The sequence below is a fragment of the Cibotium barometz genome, chromosome 64, assembly GCF_041138505.1.
Source record: "Cibotium barometz isolate CiBa-2024 chromosome 64, ASM4113850v1, whole genome shotgun sequence".
Taxonomy (NCBI): domain Eukaryota; kingdom Viridiplantae; phylum Streptophyta; class Polypodiopsida; order Cyatheales; family Cibotiaceae; genus Cibotium; species Cibotium barometz.
In genome coordinates, this window is record NC_141109.1 from 680,537 (window position 1) to 700,678 (window position 20,142).

The window sequence follows — 20,142 nt, forward strand, 5'->3', positions numbered from 1 at the left end:
CGAGATAAGAACAATATTTAAACTTTATTCATTCTTGAAACATATACAGTAAAGATAGAAGAACTTTTTACACTTCCAAAAGCCCGTCCATCATATGATTACAAAAGCAGCACTCACAAGCTGTGCACGTATAAGGTAACTTATCTATGGGAATAATTCTGTTGGTTATTGCCACACCTATCTCAGTGGTATGAGGTGATTGTGAGGTGAAAAAAAAGAAGAAAAGACCACTGCCTCTATAGCCCTTCACCTCGCAAACTTGGAAACAACAACATGGACGGGGGCACCACCAGCCTTCAGCTGGAACCTTCTCACACTTGACCACCCAGACAAACAGCACAAAACAGGGGCACCATAGACCAAGATAAACACCCAGCAATTTATATTTCTAGAAAAAACATTGTACAAGCCTCTCCCGACACAGAAGCTTTACTCACACAACCCACAAACACTCAGACCTGTCAGTCGAGGATACACCACATCCCCAATCACCGCGAACCTCTCGCCTGCCTGCTATGCCAATCACACCAGAATGAACCCGGCCACTCACACTTCAAGAAGGCGCCCCATCAGCTAACCTTCAACTCTCTACAGCCCATCACTTCTGCATGTGTCGTCAGTAGCAGCTCGACCATCATCTCTCTGTCTCTCTCTCTGTGTTGATCCTCTGCCAGCCACTTCAAACCCTTCCTCTGCAGCTTATCTGCAGTGCTACCGACCCACCACCAAGCAGCAACACCAACCTTTCTCTCTGCTTCACTCGACACCCTGCTCTGTCCACAGCCCTGTCTCCTAGGCGGCCCACACCAGCCACCAGCCTACTTTCACAGCTCCTTGCCAGTTGCTCTGCTTCTCTTCTTACGTGTGCCCTCCACAAGGGACGCCTGCGGCTCTGCCTTTGCCTCTCTACTCGCTGACGACCATCACTCTCTGGCCCCTTCTCTGCACACCTGCAGCAGCTAGCAGCTTCGCTCCAGGCCGCTGATCACCCGGGCCTCTCCAGATAGCTCTCGCACCAGGTGGCCTTCTTTTTGTCCTTCGCAGCTGCAGCGCTTCCCAGTAGCACCACTCCAGAGCCCTGTCTCGCCAGCCCAAACGGCTTCCACGTCAACGTCTTCGGTCGCACGCAGCTTTCTTCTCAACCACTTCACGACTCTTTACACACTGTAACGCCAGCCCTCTTCTGTCTGTCCTCGCCAGCAGTTGCCTCTTCACAAACAACTGCGCTTCTCTTCTTGCACTTCAACCACGCCAGCCCACGCGTCGGCACTCTCACTTCACACGGGAGGCCAGCAGCGCTCCTCAGCTGCGCTCCACTGTATCGTCACCTGCAGCTACCTCTTTGCTGCGCATCACCAGTGTGTGCAGCAACGCCCAAGAGCCCCCAGCAAAACAAAACAAGGCGACTTCCTTTTCTCTCTAGCCCGCGCTGACTTCCACAATTCGCCAGCTTCCAAATGATGTGTGCTGGCAACCACTCACGCCTCTACGTGGTCTTCAATATTGCAAGCCACATTTATTATCATTTATTATTTTCCAAGGCCTAATGGATGGCCACCAAATGCTTTCACACTCACGTCTTACATATGTCCTTTAACCTTTAAATTACCATGCCTTCCACACACCTTCTTCAAATGCAACTTAGTGCCCATTGTATTTTGACGTACCCCACACATATCAAGCGGCCGCACACACATACGAGCCATCGAACAGCTAATAGCACCTGCAGCAAACCTCTCACCGGACAGGCCTGCAACAAACCCAATTCAAATGCCGTCCACCCTGTACACTTGGCAACGCATTCCATAGTAAAACCTTTATTCACACCATGCACCCATATATACACGAGCCCGAAATACCTCTCAGAAAAACACCTGACATACTTTGCCAACCCCCCCATTTGCTAGAGCATTCATGCTCAGCAGCAAAAGACAAATTCAGTAGCTATCCACGGGTTGTTGCAAGATCAGGGTGTCCAGTTTTGTCCAGTTTATGCTGGACTGGGACAATTCTTGGACAACAAATTTCGAGGAGAAAGGTACTTCAAACGAGATCAAGAAACTAATAGAAAATACACAAACACTCAAATTTACCCCCAATGTAACTTAAATTAATATAAATTAGTCCAATTTATCAAAATTAACCAAAAATATGATAAAACAATTTAAAAATGATCTTTCCATACTTAGAGTGATCAAAATTTTTTTCCATAGATGCACCAATACAAGTACACTAGTCCCTATAGGTTTTAGATGATTTACATCAAAAATGTAATTTTACTAATTAGATTATTAGTATTTGCAGGCCTTCTAATGGCCTGGAAGAATTTTAGAAAAGAGATCATTAAAAATCGAACCATTGGATTTGCAATTTGGACTAACCACCACATTCTACCAATGTCTCACTATCTACCACTCTTTTGATCTACAAGATTATGCATTTTTAAGTGGTAGTTATTGTGGGTGCAAAAAGTGGTATATATTATAATACTTTAAAGATCTTGAAATATTTAAAGAAAATAGACAAATAGCTTAAAATTTTCTCAAAAAATCAAGTTAAGCTCTATATTATGTGAAGATCTAAGATGCAAAGTGAAAATCTCATATGAGTTTATATGTGAAAGATATTAGCATTTTATGGAACCAGCCCAAATTTGGGACATGGTGTATACATTGAGATTGTACCTAAGGAAATGACGACTTTTAACTATCTAATGCTTAATTCGATTATGCAACTATATTCCCAACTTTGCATGTGACGTTCCAACAAAAGAACTTGAAAGGAAATTCCTTCGTTAGCTAGGAGAGATTGCCCACTAAAGGTAAATAAATGCCTGTTTTTTTTACTATTTACAGGGTGCCTGAGTGGACAAAACTGGGCACCCTGATCTTGCAACCACCCCCACCAGGATCAAAAGGAAACAGTTCCAAGTCACCATCCCATTTCCCAACATCCGTTAAACACCATGGCTGCATCATTGCATACCAAACGTCCACCACATCCAAAAAATCATCCACGTCCACTTCACCCACAACAAACCTCCTCGTCTTCCAAGCCTGTGGCATTACAGCATTTAGCATCCCATCCATCAACACTAGTGAAGGCCAAGTTCTAGCAACTTGACCTTTCTACACACCAAAATCCACATTCTTTCCAACAGCAGTGTCCACCAGCACTTTCAGCTCTTGTAATTCAGGCATCTCTTCACAACCATACAGCTCAACTGGTTCAGAACCCTTATCATCCATGCACTTTGCCTTTAGCATCTCAGCAACACGCATAAAAGCCTTAGTCACACTCTCTTCCATATCTGCATCCATGTCCATCTCTGGCTCCTGTTCATCAAGGCTAGCAACTTCCCAGATATCATCCTCAGGCACAATACTCACCTCACAACGCTCTTCATCAGCCAAATCAACATGCATACCTTCTTGAGTGTTGCCAACCCCCCTGATATCATCGTCTAAAGACTCCCGAGCACATAATGCATCCAATGGAAAAACATCCACTTCATTCATTGCAGGTACCAGACCACCATCAAGCTGTCCAAGAAAATCCATAATAATAGGATCTTCTTCCACACTCTCCACATTTGCATCACAAGCCATCTTCACTTCATCAGAAGTCTCTACCCCATCCTCCTCCCTTGTAGAATCTGGCAAAGAATCATCCTCAAAACATCCTGTATCCAGCTCCTCTTCCTTCTTATCAACTAATCCCAAGACATCATCCCCTTTACTTCCATGTGCATGCATGTCATCCAGATCCCTGTCATGTACAGCCACGACGTTCCCATCCAAAGAAGAATCCACTGGCAACTCCTCATCTTCACTTTGTTCCTTCACCTGTTTTTCATCCACCTGCACATGCTTAAAAGACTTTGGAAAAAAATCAGAAGGCATATAAAACATACCCCTTTGCATCTGTATAGGCCTTTGAGGCTCCTGTCTGATCAAACTTTGCATAGAACTCTTATCCACCTCAACCAAATTCACATGCATATTCCTTGCAGACACAACACCTTCATACGGATAAATACCCATCTCCATCTGCTTCAAAACCTTGCCTTCCTTTTCCCTAGCAACCCTAACTGCATCATCAAATGACCTGGGATTCTTTAATTCAACCCTAACCCTCAAATGGGGTAGCAAACCAACAATAAACAAGCTCTTCTTCAGAAACATAGGAGGAACTTCCTGCTTCAATGTCATACACCACTTACTCCACAAACATGTAAATGCCTGCACAAAATCATCCAGTGATTGCCCATGTACCTGCTTCAAGACGCTCAACTCTTGCCAAATCACACTAGAATCCTCCACTTGCTGAAAACGCTCCAAAAGGCCTTCTTTCAACCTGTCCAAGGTCAAGACACCAGCATCCTGTGCTTCAAAATCCTTAAGCCAGCTTCGGGCATCTCCCTTCAAGAAAATATTTATCAACCTCAGAACCTGCTCTTCATCTGTGACATGATTGCTAATGCATGCCAACTCCATCTGCTCCAAGAAGTCACACACATCTTCACCCTTCTTGCCATGAAACTCAGGATAAAACCACATCCTGAAAACCTGTAACAATCCCTGAGCTCTCCTCAGTGGAACATACACCCTTCTAGGCAAAGAACAACGCCAGAGCTATCCTCAGTCAAACAATGCCAGAGCAACTCCTCAGTGGGGGCACCAAAAGGAATGTGAGGTGAAAAAAAGAAGAAAAGACCACTGCCTCTATAGCCCTTCACCTCGCAAACGTGGAAACAACAACATGAACGGGGGCACCACCAGCCTTCGGCTGCTGGAACCTTCTCACACTTCACCACCCAACCCACGCCAGACAAACAGCACAAAACAGGGGCACCATAGACCAAGATAAACACCCAGCAATTTATATTTCCAAAAAAAACATTATACAAGCTTCTCCCGACACAGAAGCTTTACTCACACAACCCACAAACACTCAAACCTGTCAGCCGAGGATACACCACATCCCCAATCACCGCGAACCTCTCACTTGCCTGCTGTGCCAATCACACCAAAATGAACCCGGCCACTCACACTTCAGAAGGCGCCCCACCAGCTAACCTTCAACTCTCTGCAGCCCATCACTTCTGCATGTGTCGTCAGCAGAGCAGCTCGACCATCATCTCTCTCTCTCTCTCTCTATGCTGATCCTCTGCCAGCCGCTTCAAACCCTTCCTCTGCAGCTTATCTGTAGTGCTACCGGCCCACCACCAAGCAGCAACACCAACCTTTCTCTCTGCTTCACTCGGCACCCTGCTCTGTCCACAGCCCTGTCTCCTAGGCGGCCCACACGAACCACCAGCCTACTTTCACAGCTCCTTGCCAGCTGCTCTGCTTCTCTTCTTACGCGTGCCCTCCACAAGGGATGCCTGCGGCTCTGCCTTTGCCTCTCTACTCGCTGACGACCATCACTCTCTGGCCCCTTCTCTGCACACCTGCTGCAGCTTCGCTCCAGGCCGCTGATCACCCGGGCCTCTCCAGATAGCTCTCGCACCAGGCGGCCTTCTTTTTGTCCTTCGCAGCTGCAGCGCTTCCCAGTAGCACCACTCTGTCGCCATCCCAAACGGCTTCCACGTCAACGTCTCGGGTCGCACGCAGCTTTCTTCTCAACCACTTCACCGCTCTTTACACACTGTAACACCAGCCCTCTTCTGTCTGTCGCCAGCAGCTGCCTCTTCACAAACAACTGCGCTTCTCTTCTTGTGCTTCAACCATGCCAGCCCACGCGTCGGCACTCTCACTTCACACGGGAGGCCCCACCAGCCTTTGCTGCCTGTCAGCCCTTCGACCAGCAGCGCTCCTCAGCTGCGCTCCACTGTATCGTCACCTGCAGCTACCTCTTTGCTGCGCATCACCAGCGTGTGCAGCAACGCCCAAGAGTCCCCAGCAAAACAAAACGAGGCGACTTCCTTTTCTCTCCAGCCCACGCCGACTTCCACAATTCGCCAGCTTCCAAATGATGTGCGCTGGCAACCACTCACGCCTCTACGTGGTCTTCAATATTGCAAGCCACGTTTATTATCATTTATTATTTTCCAAGGCCTAATGGGATGGCCACCAAATGCTTTCACACTCACGTCTTACATATGTGCTTTAACCTTTAAATTACAATGCCTTCCACACACCTTCTTCAAATGCAACTTAGTGCCCATTGTATTTTGACGTGCCCACACATATCAAGCGGCTGCGCACACATACGAGCCATCGAACAGCTAATAGCACCTGCAGCAAACCTCTCACCGGCAGACAGGCCTGCAAAACAAACCCAATTCAAATGCCGTCCACCCTGTACACCTGGCAACGCATTCCATAGTAAAACCTTTATTCACACCATGCACCCATATATACACGAGCCCAAAATTCCTCTCACAGAAAAACGCCTGAGAGTGATCTAACAAAAGGACCTCTGAGAGGCAAGCCAAAAACGGGGTAAAGGAATATCTTCTGATGAGGAAGAAAACACGCCAGTAAGAAGACTCGCTCAGAAAACCCAAGATGCCTTGATCTCATGACACAGTAGTATCGGGGACCCAAATCCAAAGCTTCAATAACCATGGCCAAGCGGACATTATTACGAAAGTGCTGCTGACCCCAGGGTGTTACCCTAGTTATGTCTTGATAGGTCCGCCATTTGGTCTGAGCTACAGAAGTTCCTAGGTGAGGAAAAAGTGAGCGCTCATATTGTTCTATAAAATCTTTCTTCACAGACTCGCTTGCGTCGTCTTGAAGGTGAGAAATCATCATGGATAAAACTAATTCCTATTGCCAAGCCATGAAGGAGATTAAGAAGAAGGGAGATCGATGGAAGTAAGATTACTGTGAGCGATAGGTAAAAGTTACGACTTATATAAAGGAAGGAACTAGCGTAACTTAGAAGCCAACGATATCTTGCCACTGAAGTTTTACCGTCTTTCCATGATTTGGGTTTGGCACATATTTCTATGAAATACATTAAGAACTTTGAGATGAGGAGGTAAAAGAAGCTTGTAGGCTAAGTCACCTACTTTTATTGAATTCAGATATAAGGCTCACAATATCTGGGGGATAACTTCTTATACTCCCCAAGAGATAAAGAACTTCTTTTGGGCTGTACTCGAATGAAAACCAAAACCTTGGTATCCAAAACACCGATTTTCACTTCTGAACTCATTGTTTTGAATCCTTGAAACAGGCGTGTCTCTTGAGAAGTATTCTAGGGAGAGGGTCTTCCTTTTTTAAACAGAATCTTTCTTTTATTTTAGAGAGGGAATAATTATAATATCAAAAAGGGAGATTCTTACTCCTGTATACCTCGAAGGCTGGGGAGGAATCTTACATTCTACCCCACTTAAAAAGTGCGAGATGTCCTCATCTCGCAACGTAGAGAACAACTCTTTTTCTTAAGATCCAATTTTATTCAGGGGTTCCTTATATTTTGGTCAACCCAACAGAATATTGGGATAAATATCCCTTAGAACTCATCATTAAATAACAATTCATTGAGATCATATCATTCATATCTTTAACATGATAATGGTCCATTAGATCGAAAAATTTTCTTCTGAACATTCCTCCACGGGAATTTTCAGTCAAGTAAGTTCTCAATTTGTAATCCCTTAACTTGATCTAACGGTCAAGTGTTAATAGTAGCAATTTGACAACACAATCCACTAATCTCATAGTGATTTGCTGAAATCATTATCATCACAGGGACTCATCCCATTCATCCTCATTGTAGTTTTGCTCAGGTTATTATATTTCAACTAAATTTCAGAAATCATCATTTTTAAATCAGAATCCAAATCAATTCATCAGTTCTCAAACAAAATTAAAATCATATCAACAACATTCGAAATCATGATCTGGATAGCATTAACGGTTATAATTTCAAGTCTTGGATTTACTCGTATATACTGCCGGTAAAGAGCTACAGTTATACCCTCGGTATATACGGGTCGTCATAATACTTGGAACTATAAGGTAAATACCATCATGTCTAGGCCTCAAGCAAGTCAGGGTTCCATACAATTGCGGTACTTCCATTTGCAGACCCAATTACTAATTTATGAATTTTCAGATTGAATATCAATTTGTATGAATTATATCACACAATTACAACCTTTTTGTGTTTCTTGATAAATTTTTGACATATTTGTCTTCTCAGTTGATCTTTTAATCGCTCTGATATCAACTGTAAGACCCCTGTCCCCACCGCGCAATGGATTCGGGGTACTAGCAGCGAAAGTAGTACTTCATGCGCGGGGTAGGGTCCCACACTCAGGGCCTCGTCCCCACGGATATCCGGACAAGAGACTAATCCGTCGGTTTTTCCAAAACCGAACCCAGAAAAACTTCCCTTACCCGGAAAGCACGGGCGATTCCACCAGGATAACTTTTTACTCTAACGTAGTCAAGATCATTACTAATCTCGCTGATCCGACACGCTGATCCGACTGCACCTATAAAGATACTCGGTCGGATCAAGGAAGAAACTTGCACTTGGATCATTGGGATCAACGCTTTTTCCCCATCAAGAGGCACAGCCGTTGATTCCTATCCATAGAACAATTACTATCTGAGATTTACTTTTTCTATCGTAATAACAGAAATTGAGTCTCAATTTACGGATCCATCAGTCCAGCCTAACCCCATCCAGTCCCATGGGTTAGCCAACCGCCCAACCACTGTAGTGATGGGATCCAATTAAGAATTTGGTTAGGTTTTGTCTCGGGTACCAAGGAAAAGAGTTCCAAGGCCCCCTAGCCGGAAGTTCATGCAAACATAAAACTAGTCACACCACTTACACACCCAATATGAAATTGCCTTTTTCTTAGCATCAGCTAGCTTTAAAACAATCCTTTAATGAAACCATTATGTCACTGATGACAATCCTCATAGTCTCTGGTTGAATCCTTATTTCTAGTCATTCATTCATCGGTATACTTATGGCATCATTGGCAACCAGAACGCTCACCACCTGTTCACTCAGGGGCCTTTTCCATAGTTCCTAGCTCATAGTAACCGGCAATATATTCATATAATAGAATGGAATCTCCGTGGAAGATCAGCAAGATCAACCCACAGATCCATATAAAAGAGCCATGGACTCATCCGTTGAGGACCAGCAAGATCAATCAACCAGATCCATGTCCGGATTCAGAAAACAACTCTTATTCCTTGTTCCAATATCTTCCACGATGCACGTGTGGGTATCTTCGGCGACCTAGAGCTCGAGCACCATATGGTCAGCACCCTCTAGGATCCTTCGTCGTCGCAGGTGACCTAGCGCTTCACTCATAGGCCGCTTCCTTGGTCCCTCATCCACCGTACCGGAAGCTCACCATTTAAATCGAACCGAGGCTGGTCAAGACCTCGGTCGACCTTGCTACGTGAGACGTCCTCCATTGACTCTCCGTCAGCAGTTGCAACTTTAACAGTTAGGTCTTCATGACCTTAATCCACAAGACGGTCAAAATGCTTCCCCAACATTCTTGACATAAAACAGTCATTTACAAACAGTCACAAAATACAGTTTCTAAATCAAACTCTCGTCTTTCCACATTATCACTCCTTAGTCCACATTACTTATTCCACATTCCATTCAATGTGTACTCATTCTCATCCATTTCCTCATATCGATGACACATTAATTCACATACACATTCACATCCACATCCATACATCCACATCTACATCCACATTCACATACATCCACATCCACATTCCCATTCACATATATACATCCACATCTACATCCACATCCACATTCCCATTCACATCTATACATCCACATCTACATCCACATTCACATACATCCACATCCACATTCCCATTCACATCTATACATCCACATCTACATCCACATTCACATCTATGCATATACATCTTCATGCATACATCCATTCATACATCCACACTCCCATCCATTCATACATCCATTAATACATCCACACTCCCATCCCCACATCCACACTCCCATTCCCACATCCACACATCCACATACATACATCCATTTTCACATTCCCATTCATATAACCCCATATGCCTTCACATCTAATCTTTTACATCACATCCATTCTCGCCCTATCACAACCCATATACATCTTATCCTATCACATACACTTCTTATCTCATCCCATACACATCTTATCACATCTTAATTCATCTTATCACCTCCTAACTTATTTCATAAGCATCTTATCACCTCTTACCACATCTTATACACCTCTTATCATGTGAGATCCCTGTTCCCACCGAGCAACGGATTCGGGGTACTGGCAGCGGAAGTAGCGCTTCTCGCGCGGGACAGGGGTCCCACACTCGGGGCCTCGCCCACGGATATCCGGATAAGAGACTAATCCGTCGGTTGTTCCAAAACCGAACCCGGAAAAACTTTCTTAACCGGAAGCACGGGCGATTCCACCAGGATAACTTTTTACTCTAACGTAGTCAAGATCATTTCTGATCGAGATGATCCAATTACATCTATAAGATACTTAGTCAGTTCAAGGAAGAAACTTGCACTTGGATCATTGGGATCAACGCTTTTTTCCCCATTCAAGAGGCACAGCCGTTGATTCCTATCCATAGAACAGTTACTGTCCGGGATTTTTTTTTTTAAATCGTAAAAACAAAAGTTTGAGTCTCGATTTACGGATCCATCAGTCCAGCCTAACCCCATCCGCGATCCCATGGGTTAGCCAACCGCCCAACCACTGTAGTGATGGGATCCAATTTGGAATTTGGTTAGGTTTTGTCCCGGGTACCAAGGAAAAGAGTTCCAAGGCCCCCTAGCCGGAATTTCATGCAAACATAAAACTAGCCACACCACTTACACACCCAATATGAAAATTACCTTTTTCTTAGCATCAGCTAACTTTAAAACAATCCTTTAATGAAACCATAGTACCACTGATCACAATCTCCCAAATTATCCAGTTGATTCATAATTTCCCATCATTCCTTCATCAGAGTATCTATGGCATCATTGGCAACTAGAACGCTCACCACCTGTCCACACAGGGGCCGTTTCAATAGTTCCTAGCCCATAATACTCAACAATATAATCACTTATCAAAATCAAGATGGACTCTCGTTGAAGATCAGCAAGATCAACCAACAGATCCATATAAAAGAGCCATGGATTCATCCGTTGAGGACCAGCAAGGTCAGTCAACCAGATCCATGCCCGGTTCCAGAAAACAACTCTTACTCCTTGTTCCAATATCTTCCTCGACGCACGCGTGGGTATCCTGGGCGACCCAGAGCCCGAGCACCGTATGGTCAGCACCCTCTAGGATCCTTCGCAGGTGACCTAGCGCTTCACTCATAGGCCGCTTCCTTGGTCCCTCATCCACCGTACCGGAAGCTCACCATTTTAATCGAACCGAGGCTGGTCAAGACCTCGGCCGACCTTGCTACGCGAGACGTCCTCCATTGACTCTCCGTCAGCAGTTGCAACTTTATCAGTTAGGTCTCCACGACCTTAATCACAAGACGGTCAAAATGCTTTCCCAGCATTCTTGACATAAAACAGCCATTTACAAACAGAATTTACAAACAGTTTACAAATACAATTTCTATATTAATTCTCATTTTTTCACATTATCCCTCATGCAATCCACATGACTTATTCCACATTTCATTTATATGTGTACTCATCCAATCATATCATTTTCCATCTCTTCACTTTAGATTCCTTCACATCACATATCATATATTCACATCCATATCCACATCCATACATCCACATCCACATCCACATTCACATCCATACATCCACATCTACATGCTTATCTCCATTTTCACATCCTCATTTATACATCCACATCCCATATCCACATTCATACATACACATCCATATCCACATCCATATCCGCATTCATACATACACATCCATATCCACATCCACATGCATACATTCATTATCACGTCCTCATTCATACATCCACATCCACATACATACATACATACATCCACATCCACATCCACATTCTCATTCACATCTATACATCCATATCTACATGCACATTCACATCCATACATCCACATCTATATCCTCATTCACATCCATACATCCACATTCATGCATCCACATCTACATGCCTACATCCATACATACACATCCACATTTACATCCATGCATCCACATCCACATCCTCATTCACATCCATACATCCACATTCATACATCCACATCCACATCCACATTCACATCCATACATCCACATCTACATGCTTATCTCCATTTTCACATCCTCATTTATACATCCACATCCCATATCCACATTCATACATACACATCCATATCCACATCCACATGCATACATACATCCACATCCACATTTCCATTCACATATATACATCCATATCTACATGCACATTCACATCCATACATCCACATCTATATCCTCATTCACATCCATACATCCACATTCATGCATCCACATCTACATGCTTATCTCCATTTTCACATCCTCATTTATACATTCACATCCCATATCCACATTCATACATACACATCCATATCCACATCCACATGCATACATACATCCACATCCACATTCCCATTCACATATATACATCCATATCTTCATGCACATTCACATCCATACATCCAAATCTATATGTTCATTCACATCCATACATCCACATTCATGCATCCACATCTACATGCATACATCCATACATCCACATCCACATTTACATCCATGCATCCACATCTACATCCTCATTCACATCCATACATCTACATTCATACATCCATACATCCACATTCATACATCCACATCCACATCCACATTCACATCCATACATCCACATTCATACATCCACATCCACATCCACATTCACATCCATACATCCACATTCATACATCCACATCCACATCCACATTCATACATCCACATCCACATCCACATGCATCTTATCATATCTTATCACTTCCCATATCTTTTATGCATACCTCTATGCATGAAATTCAATTATGCTAAAAGTAACACTTTTATAATAAAATATTCAACTTTTATGCATACCTCTATGCATGAAATCCAATATGATAAAAGTAACACTTTTGATATAAAAATTTTTTTCCTTTATGCATACTTTTATGCATGAAAATTAAAAATGATAAAAGTAACACTTTTGATATAAAAAAATTATCCTTTATGCATGATATTAAAATTCAATTTCTCCATGATTATAATGAAATTCTTTCAATTAATCTAGGATGATAATTCCTAGAATATGGTAGGAAGTCCTCTTTTTATGCTTTGAATGAAATTATTTTATGCATAATTTTTATAAAAATTTTGCCATAGCTCCGCTGCTATGACTGATAAATCTCAATTTTTTCTAAGGGATAAAGCTTATCATTAAGGAAATAATTAAAATGATCTCTAATTGGATCATTAATCTATAGTGGATTGAATCATCAATATGCATAAACTAAAAGCATAGAAAAAAGCCATTAAATTGGCCTCAAGCATAGCTTAATCTTGGGTTAAGGAAAAGCTTTATGAAAAGCTTGATTTGGATTGAGAACGGTCATGAGTATGACCATTTCTTGAGTGAGAGAGAGAAATTACATAAAAACCATTAGAATTTAAACATAAATGAAAATTAACTTCAATAGCATTATGTAACTCTTCACTACTATTCAAACTTCAATAGCATTTTAAAAAAAACCATACTAATTAAACTTCTCAAGCTTGAGAGGGGTTGAGAAGAGAGAAACATTGAGAAATTATAGAAAGATCAATATTCACTAATTACCTTACAACTTGCTTGATTCTTTGTTCACGGTAGAGGCCCCCAACCAATCAATTGGTTAAGTATGTTGATGGAGCCACTAATGGGGATTGAAGAAAGAGGGAAGCTCCAAAAACTAGTGAATTATTAAATGAATTCACAGTTCTTGGCTTAGGTGGAGTAGAGTAACGATGCATAAACACTAACTATTTTTCAACAAGGGGGAGGCTTCTATTTATAGGAAAAATTGAGCTCCTAACCAAACAAACTGATTCTAGAATTTTCTAAATCAGTTTGGTCAATATTTGACCATTTTTAGGTCAGTTAAGCTAACTTTTTGGAACTAGACTTGAATGAGGAGAGAGGAGAGATGAAATATCTCAATTTTTATGAGTTTAAAACTCATTCAAGCATGTGAAATATGCACCTCCTTTAAAGAACTCCTCTTCCTTACATATGTGTCATAATGGAATCATTTTAATATTGCTCATAGTTTTTTTACTAATAATCCTTGTACATTTTCAACTCTTCATCTTATGTGAAATATGCACCTCCTTTAAAGAATTCCCCTTCCTTACATATGTCATATTTTTAATATTGCTCATAGTTTTTTACTAATAATCCTTGTACATTTTCAACTCTTCATCTTATGTGAAATATGCACCTCCTTTAAAGAATTCCCCTTCCTTACATATGTCATATTTTTAATATTGCTCATAGTTTTTTACTAATAATCCTTGTACATTTTCAACTCTTCACCTCATGTGAGCATTTACTCATTTTTGGGTATTTTCTTTTTACAAGTTGGATTTATCTCCTCCCTACACATGGATTGATGCTATTGGTCCATAGGAACCTTAATTGGACCATAGTCTAAAGATTTCTGAAAATCTAGACCCTTAGACTAAGGTTCTTATACCTATTTCCAATTAATTCCAATTGCACATTGGAAAATTCTTTTTGAATTTCTATTTCAGGGGAACTCATCTGAATTATAAGAGATATTTTTCTATCCAAAAATATTCAAAATCTGAATATTCTCTCTCTAGAATATTTTTCTCTCTCTAGGCTAAAACAGATAGAAACAAGGTCTTTATATTTCTGAAGAGGGTTGATTACAGGGGAAGATACTAGACATCAAAAAGGGATTAGGGGAGGAATCTTACATTCTACCCCACTTAAAAAACGCGAGATGTCCTCATCTCGCAACTTGTGATAATTTCGCAAGATTCACAAATATGAGACTTAGAGAAAAATTTTAATCAAGATTAACCACCAAGAAACGTCTTAAAGAGAGCAAGATTCAAAATAAGAACAAGATTTAAACTTTATTCATTCTCGGAACTTATACAGTAAAGATAGAAGAACTCTTTACACTTCCATAAGCCCGTCCATCATATGATCACAAAAGCAGTCCTCACAAGCTGCACAAGTATAAGGTAACTCATCTATGGGAATGATTCTGTGGGTTATTGCTGCGCCTATCTCAGTGGTATGAGGTGTTCTAACAAAAGGACCTCTGAGAGGCAAGCCAAAAACGGGGTAAAGGCATATCTTCTCATGAGGAAGAAAACACGCCAGTAAGAAGACCCGCTCAGAAAACCCAGGATGCCTTGATCTCATGACGCAGTAGTATCGGGGACCCAAACCCAAAGCTTCAATAACCATGGCCAAGCGGACATTGTTACGAAAGTGCTGCTGACCCCAGGGTGTTACCCTAGTTATGTCTTGATAGGTCCGCCATTTTGTCTGCGCTACAGAAGTTCCCAAGTGAGGGAAAAGTGAGCGCTCATACTGCTCTATAAAATCTTTCTTCACAGACTCCTTTGCGTCTTGAAGGTGAGAAATCATTAGGGATAAAACTAGTTCTTGTTGCCAAGCCATGAAGGAGATTAAGAAAGAAAGGAGATCGATGGAAGTAAGATTACTGTGAGCGACAAGTAAAAGTTACGACTTATATAAAGGAAGGAGCTAGCGTAACTTAGAAGCCAACGGTAACTTGCCACTGAAGTTTTACCGTCTTTCCATGATTTGGGTTTGACACATTTTTCTATAGAAGGCATTAAGAATTTTGAGATGAAGAGATAAAAGAAGCTTGTAGGCTAAGTCACCTACTTTCATTGAATTCAGATATAAGGCTCACAATATCTGGGGGATAACTTCATATACTCCCCAAGAGATAAAGAACTTCTTTTGGGCCGTACTCGAATGAAGACCAAAACCTTGATATCCAAAACATCGATTCTCACTTCTGAACTCATTGTTCTGAATCTTTAAAACAGGTGGGACTCTTGAGAAGTATTCTAGGAAAAGGGTCTTCCTTTGTTAAACAGAACTTTCTTTTATTTTAGAGAGGGAATAATTATAAGATCAGAAAGGGAGATTCTTACTCCTGTATACCTCGAAGGTTGGGGAGGAATCTTACATTCTACCCCACTTAAAAAGTGCGAGATGTCCTCATCTCGCAAGGTAGAGGATAGCTCTTTTTCTTAAGATCCAATTTTATTCTGGTGTTCCTTATATTCTGGTCAACCCAACAGAACACTAGGATAAATATCCCTTATATAGAACTCATCATTAAATAACAATTCATTCAGATTATATCGTTCATATCTTTAACATGATAATGGTCCATTAGACCGAAAAGTTTCCTTCGGAACATTCCTCCACGGAAATTCAGTCAAGCAAGTCCTCAATTTGACATCCCTTAACTTGATCTACCGATCAAGTATTAACAGCAGCAATCTGACAGCACAACCCACTAATCTCATAGTGATTTGCTGAATTCATTATCATCATTCTAGTTATGAATATCATCACAGGGACTCATCCCATTCATCCTCATTGAGGTTTTGTTCAGATTTTTATATTTCAACTAATTTCAGAAATCATCATTTTTCAATCAGAATTTTCAATCAGAATCCAATTCAATTCATCAATTCTCAAACAGAATTAAAAATCATATCAACCACATTCGAATTCATCATCTGGATAGCATTAACGCTTATAATTTCAAGTCTTAGATTTACTCGTATATACTGTCAGTAAAGAGCTGCAGTATACTCTCGGTATATACGGGTAGTCGTGGCTCTTGGAATTATAAGGTAAATACCATCATGTCTAGGCCTCAAGCAAGTCAGGGATTCTATATAATTGCGGTACTTCCATCTGAAGACCCAATTACCAAATTACGAATTTCAGTTTGAATATCAAATTGTATGAATTATATCACACAATTACAACCTTTTTGTGCTTCTTGATAAATTTTTGACATATTTGTCTTCTCAGTTGATCTTTATTAACCAAATGCTCTGATACCAACTGTGAGATCCCTGTTCCCACCGAGCAACGGATTCGGGGTACTGGCAGCGGAAGTAGCGCTTCTCGCGCGGGACAGGGGTCCCACACTCGGGGCCTCGCCCACGGATATCCGGATAAGAGACTAATCCGTCGGTTGTTCCAAAACCGAACCCGGAAAAACTTTCTTAACCGGAAGCACGGGCGATTCCACCAGGATAACTTTTTACTCTAACGTAGTCAAGATCATTTCTGATCGAGATGATCCAATTACATCTATAAGATACTTAGTCAGTTCAAGGAAGAAACTTGCACTTGGATCATTGGGATCAACGCTTTTTTCCCCATTCAAGAGGCACAGCCGTTGATTCCTATCCATAGAACAGTTACTGTCCGGGATTTTTTTTTTTAAATCGTAAAAACAAAAGTTTGAGTCTCGATTTACGGATCCATCAGTCCAGCCTAACCCCATCCGCGATCCCATGGGTTAGCCAACCGCCCAACCACTGTAGTGATGGGATCCAATTTGGAATTTGGTTAGGTTTTGTCCCGGGTACCAAGGAAAAGAGTTCCAAGGCCCCCTAGCCGGAATTTCATGCAAACATAAAACTAGCCACACCACTTACACACCCAATATGAAAATTACCTTTTTCTTAGCATCAGCTAACTTTAAAACAATCCTTTAATGAAACCATAGTACCACTGATCACAATCTCCCAAATTATCCAGTTGATTCATAATTTCCCATCATTCCTTCATCAGAGTATCTATGGCATCATTGGCAACTAGAACGCTCACCACCTGTCCACACAGGGGCCGTTTCAATAGTTCCTAGCCCATAATACTCAACAATATAATCACTTATCAAAATCAAGATGGACTCTCGTTGAAGATCAGCAAGATCAACCAACAGATCCATATAAAAGAGCCATGGATTCATCCGTTGAGGACCAGCAAGGTCAGTCAACCAGATCCATGCCCGGTTCCAGAAAACAACTCTTACTCCTTGTTCCAATATCTTCCTCGACGCACGCGTGGGTATCCTGGGCGACCCAGAGCCCGAGCACCGTATGGTCAGCACCCTCTAGGATCCTTCGCAGGTGACCTAGCGCTTCACTCATAGGCCGCTTCCTTGGTCCCTCATCCACCGTACCGGAAGCTCACCATTTTAATCGAACCGAGGCTGGTCAAGACCTCGGCCGACCTTGCTACGCGAGACGTCCTCCATTGACTCTCCGTCAGCAGTTGCAACTTTATCAGTTAGGTCTCCACGACCTTAATCACAAGACGGTCAAAATGCTTTCCCAGCATTCTTGACATAAAACAGCCATTTACAAACAGAATTTACAAACAGTTTACAAATACAATTTCTATATTAATTCTCATTTTTTCACATTATCCCTCATGCAATCCACATGACTTATTCCACATTTCATTTATATGTGTACTCATCCAATCATATCATTTTCCATCTCTTCACTTTAGATTCCTTCACATCACATATCATATATTCACATCCATATCCACATCCATACATCCACATCCACATCCACATTCACATCCATACATCCACATCTACATGCTTATCTCCATTTTCACATCCTCATTTATACATCCACATCCCATATCCACATTCATACATACACATCCATATCCACATCCATATCCGCATTCATACATACACATCCATATCCACATCCACATGCATACATTCATTATCACGTCCTCATTCATACATCCACATCCACATACATACATACATACATCCACATCCACATCCACATTCTCATTCACATCTATACATCCATATCTACATGCACATTCACATCCATACATCCACATCTATATCCTCATTCACATCCATACATCCACATTCATGCATCCACATCTACATGCCTACATCCATACATACACATCCACATTTACATCCATGCATCCACATCCACATCCTCATTCACATCCATACATCCACATTCATACATCCACATCCACATCCACATTCACATCCATACATCCACATCTACATGCTTATCTCCATTTTCACATCCTCATTTATACATCCACATCCCATATCCACATTCATACATACACATCCATATCCACATCCACATGCATACATACATCCACATCCACATTTCCATTCACATATATACATCCATATCTACATGCACATTCACATCCATACATCCACATCTATATCCTCATTCACATCCATACATCCACATTCATGCATCCACATCTACATGCTTATCTCCATTTTCACATCCTCATTTATACATTCACATCCCATATCCACATTCATACATACACATCCATATCCACATCCACATGCATACATACATCCACATCCACATTCCCATTCACATATATACATCCATATCTTCATGCACATTCACATCCATACATCCAAATCTATATGTTCATTCACATCCATACATCCACATTCATGCATCCACATCTACATGCATACATCCATACATCCACATCCACATTTACATCCATGCATCCACATCTACATCCTCATTCACATCCATACATCTACATTCATACATCCATACATCCACATTCATACATCCACATCCACATCCACATTCACATCCATACATCCACATTCATACATCCACATCCACATCCACATTCACATCCATACATCCACATTCATACATCCACATCCACATCCACATTCATACATCCACATCCACATCCACATGCATCTTATCATATCTTATCACTTCCCATATCTTTTATGCATACCTCTATGCATGAAATTCAATTATGCTAAAAGTAACACTTTTATAATAAAATATTCAACTTTTATGCATACCTCTATGCATGAAATCCAATATGATAAAAGTAACACTTTTGATATAAAAATTTTTTTCCTTTATGCATACTTTTATGCATGAAAATTAAAAATGATAAAAGTAACACTTTTGATATAAAAAAATTATCCTTTATGCATGATATTAAAATTCAATTTCTCCATGATTATAATGAAATTCTTTCAATTAATCTAGGATGATAATTCCTAGAATATGGTAGGAAGTCCTCTTTTTATGCTTTGAATGAAATTATTTTATGCATAATTTTTATAAAAATTT